The sequence below is a fragment of the Zea mays genome, chromosome 4, assembly GCF_902167145.1.
Source record: "Zea mays cultivar B73 chromosome 4, Zm-B73-REFERENCE-NAM-5.0, whole genome shotgun sequence".
NCBI classification, from domain to species: Eukaryota; Viridiplantae; Streptophyta; class Magnoliopsida; order Poales; family Poaceae; genus Zea; species Zea mays.
The window spans coordinates 69853567-69858732 of record NC_050099.1 but is presented as its reverse complement, the minus strand read 5'-3'; positions in this window follow the sequence as shown (position 1 = coordinate 69858732).

Here is a 5166-nt window from a genome sequence, read left to right as displayed (position 1 = left end):
GGGAGTGCTCGATTCATATACGTGTGAAAATTGCATAAGGCAAAGGCTAGAAATTTGGTCCCATCTTTTCTTGAGATGCAGTTTCACTCGTAGATGCTGGCAGATTGTTGATGTTACCCCACCAAGGACATCCAACCCCCACTAGGCGGTGGCCAAGATGACAACAGATCTATACAAACCCTAGTCAATGGAAATAATCATAACCATGATGTGGTGCATATGGAAATGCCGAAATACCTGTGTTGGGGACTTGCTCTCAAATGCTATGAATTAAGAACAAGGCAACACAAAATGTTAAATATCAATGCCCTTCGTCCGTCGAAGCATTATCTCCACAAGGATCAAATGAGCTTCGGACGAAGGTCACAAACATAATATTACGAAGGTTTCACCTTCGTAATTAAACTTACAGAGTTAATACAAATTAAGGTAAAACATGAAACATTAGAGATTGATACATCGAAAATAAATAACATCATTCACGTATATTATTATATGAATTTTAGATATTTGAACACAATGATTAGGCACATTTATACCTTTGCCTTGACAAGCAATAATTTCCGAGTGATGCGTTAGCAATTACAGGAATGCGTGAACAGTAAAGGAATATTGTTCACTATTTATAGGCACAGGACACAGCTCATGAAGAATTACAATTATGCCCCTCATAAAAGTTTACAACAATGACTCAGACCATTGAAGGCTAAAAGGTCATTTTATCTTTAAGTCGGTTCGATCCTTCGTCTTCGGATATGCTGTAGTTCCGAAGCTTCGTGAACGGTATCTTCGGCATCATGTTCAAGCAGCTTCAGCTGAAGCTGTTTCTTTTTGCAGGACCTTCGGCGACGAAGCATGGTCCCAACAGTAGCCCCTTCACGGTGCTAGATCGTTTTTCGTAACGAGCTTGATCCGTGAAAAAAAGTCTCTTAGGCTTCAGGAAGCCGAAGGTCCGAAAAACACCTTCCCTGAGCTCGTTGTCGAGAAACGATACAACTTTCAAGCGTGCAGCGGTCCCACCATGCAGGTTCACTGTTCTGGTTTTTGCGGCCCACCATTCAGCGGGTGCGAGCAACTGTTTGCTTGGTGTAAAAATCCTGACGATTCACCTTCTTACCTGCAACACTATATAAACAGACGGGTAGGTGTGAAGTTACCACAACATTCATTGCTATTGCACTGTTTTTGCTGCCAAAATTTTCAACCATAGCCGAAGCTTAACTTTCGCATTCAAACGAAGCTCCAATTTAGAATTTGCTTCGTCAGAAGAATAGCTTCGGAAGGGAAGGCTATTATTTTCCAAGAAATTTTTCAAGAAATTCAAAATTAAATGGCCAGAGTGCGTTCTACTACTAGAGTTGAGCGCGAGGGAGACGAAGCCGAAGGTGCGGAAACTGTTCCTATCTCTGAAGCAATGAAGCGATCTGGATTGATGACATTAGAAGACATCCCTGCTGCTGAAGCAGAACAAGCAGATATTGAGGAGGTTGGTACTGACGATGATTACAATATCGCAGTACCGAGCAAGCCTAGTCACCTGGAGTTCGGAAAGTCGACTATCTCGAAGGCTGATTTCCCAAAGATGGTGAAGTCGGGCTACTTCAGCGAAGATGAGAAGAAGATGATTCGCTTTGGTGGAGAAGAGATTACCCCGAAGCCACAAAAAGATGAAATAGTGATTTTTAAGAGTTTCCTCAAAGCTGGTCTGAGATTTCCTTTGAATAGGATGATTGCCGATGTGCTGAAGAAATTTGGGATCTATTTTCACCAGCTAACTCCTAACGCTATTGTTAGGCTTAGTGTTTATATTTGGGCTCTCCGAAGCCAAGCAGTGGATCCATTTGCCGAAGGTTTCTGCCGAGTACACGAGCTACACTACCAAACTAAGGCCAGAAAGGATGGGCTACATGAAAATTTTGGTTGTTACAACTTTGCATATCGGAAAACTACAAAATTTCCTGTGATCAGCTATAGAAGCAAGTGGCCGGCAGGCTGGAAATCGGAATGGTTCTACGTCAAAGTTGATGACGACAAGGAGAAGCTTGTACAGAGCCCGCTTGAACTAATCTTCGAGAAACCCGACCCCAGTGCCGCATGACACCAGACGGTCCAACCCAAACGACGTTGGCTGAATTCAGAATTATTGCGGAGCACATTGGCACTAGGGATTTGGTGCAAGAATTTTTGGCTTTCAAAGTATTTCCCACCATGAAGGAATGGGCTATGCCGAAGCTTAAAGGAGAGAAGAAAGAGGGGGAGCTTATCCGACTGCCCTATCATTATAAATTCAAGAAATATTTCAAGGCACCCTGCCAAGAATGGCTCGAAACAATCGAAATAATGAGTACTGAAATTCTTGGAAATTACTCTAAAAAAGAGGACCAATTGATGACAGCAGCCTTCGGCACCCGGCCGAAACGAAGGCTAAACAGAGTACTTGATGCTATAGGCTTTGAATACCCTGATTATGGGCGACTGGGTGGAGATGCTGGCGGCCCGAAGAGAAAAAGAATAGCCAGTGCTGTTGACGAAGAGAGCACCAAAGTGACAAAAAAGAAAAAGGAGATTTCTGAAAAGCTGAGTCCTGAAAAGTTGAGCCCTGAGCCGAAGGTGGCCGCTGCAAAAAAAAGGAAAACTGCATCTCCAGAACCAAAAACGTTGGTTCGAGAAGAAGACACTCCTGCAACGCCTTCTGCTGCCGAAGTAGAAGAGATTATGAAGGTAATGACTGAACCCTTGCCTGTCAAGCTAAGTCCGCTGGCGCCGGAACTGACGAAGTTTTTTCAGAGGGACAAAGCAGCTTCGGCAGAAGAAAGTCCTGTACTGCCGAAAAAACGAAGAATTATTCAAATAGCAGATGTGATTCATCAGACGCCGCCACCGACGACAGTGTCGAAAATTGCTTTTGTCGAGACCGCTGAAGCCGAAGGCGCCGCAGCCGAAGCTTCCAGAGTGGAGACCACCGAAGCTGAAACCGGCGACGTCGAAGCTGTTGGGGCCGAAGCTGGGACCACGGAAGGTTCGAATCTGGAAACTACCCTTGAAGTTATTGACAATATTCTCCTGAAAATGGCTGAGGAAGAAGCTGCTGTGGCTGCGGTAACCACTGCAACTGGAAAGGGAAAGGAGCAGATCGATGACACTTTAGAAGAAGAAAGTTTTAACTTTCAAGACTTGCTTGGACAAGAGCTAACAGTTGCCGAAAAGGAAGAGTTGAAAAAATATGCCATATCTTGTGGGTATAAGCCAGGGGCTACGCTATTTGGTGGGGTCAACGAAGGGAAGTTAAGATGCCTTCGGAACCGCACCGAGGCCAAAGTTGTTAGAACCCTCTCCAAAAGCGTTGGCCTACCGAAACTAGAAGCTGACCTCTGCAGATATCAACGACACCATATCGCCGGAAGCCTGCTTTATGCTAATTTTAAGGTAACAAATTTTATTATTATTGTTTTATTTATGTTTTAGGTCATTTACTGACGAAGATTATTTTGGCAGAGTATACTATTGAGTAAGGTTCTAAAAATGCAACAAGATCTCGAAGAAGAGAAGACCGAAACTATCATCAAAGATTTGGAAGAAAAAGTTGAAGATTACGAAGCTGTTCTGAAAAAGAAGGACTTCACCATCCAGGACCTTGAAATGATGACTAAGGAACACGAAGGTGCATTAGAGAAGAAAGACTTTGTTATTCAGTCTATGGAAGGCTCCTTGGCTGAGGTCCAAGCCAAGAATAACAGTTTAAAGGATGAATTGCTCAAACAACTAGAAAAATCTAAGCAGGAGAAGAAACAGCTTGAAGCAAGTCTTAAAACTGAGATGGAAAAGAATTCAAATTTGCAAAAATCCTTGAAAGAGCTTCAAGAGAAATGTCTAAGCTTCGGCAGCCGATGCGTGCAGCGGCTGAAGGATGTGTTTCATTCTATTGGAGCCAGCTTTGAAAAATTTACACCTTCAGCTGAAAACTTGCCCAGCACATTAGAATATATTGAAGGCGAGGTTGACGCTCTTGATGAAGTTATTGGTGGCCATGCTGACTTCTGCGCCCTGGTAGCTTCTCAGGGCACAGCTACCGCTTTTCTAAAGGCTGGCTGCACGCATGGAAAGATTGTTAATAGGCCTAACTTCAGCTTATCATCATCAGATCTGATAGATATTCCAAGCCTAGCTCGAAGTATCGGAAATAGATTTATGACCCAGATTTGGTTAAATGGCGGACGGAAAATGGCGGGTGACGAAGCTCGAAGTCATCTTAAGCCGGTAAGAAGCTTATATTTGTTACCTTTACCTTCTCCTTGAAATTTGCACCTTTCTTATTCTATTCTTTAATATTCGTAGGATGACGAAGCTGAAGTATAAGGAAGCTGAAGTATAACGAAGCTGAAGCATGACAAAGCTGAAGCTTGATAATTGCTGCAATATTCTTTCCTGCAAAAATTCTGGAAAGACTTTTGTAATATTATTATGGAAAAACTCATGTAAATTTGTACATACCTTGTAATATATTTTGTTTCCGCTATCTGTGTACAATCTGCTTTGTTGTGGACGAAACTTCTTTTTTGAGCCGAAGGCGAAAAACACCTTCCCTTCTTTTCGTACATAACGAAGCATAAATTTTTTTTCCTTTTTCGAAGTCTCTCCTTATTGTCGAATGTGTGATGTGATGATGATTCTATATATGTCTAAATGAATGTTTATGAACGCAAATGACATGATGAAATGTATTGTGGAGATGAATATTGAGAATGATTCAAATCTTTTCACTTTTCAGCTTCATCGTTTACTTTTCAGTGTATCAGCGTTGACTTTTCGCTGTAAGCCTCCCTTAGGAGCTTCTTCGCCTTTTACTTTCAACGGAATCAGCGTTGACTTTTCGCTGTAAGCCTCCCTTAGGAGCTTCTTCGCCTTTTACTTTCAGCGGAATCAGCGTTGACTTTTCGTTGTAAGCTCTGCATTCCCTTAGGAACGACTTTTGAGCTTCTCCCTGCTTTCTTTTCTTTTCCCTTGGCATTTTACATTTACATTTTTTTTTGGGGATATCACTTTTATAGAACCGAAATAAGGAAAGAAAAATTACAAGTTGTGGCCCCATTAAAAACCTTTCTCCCCCTTTGGAAAGGAAAAGGGTGCCACAAAAAAGAAATAGAAAAATTACATCAAATTAAACAT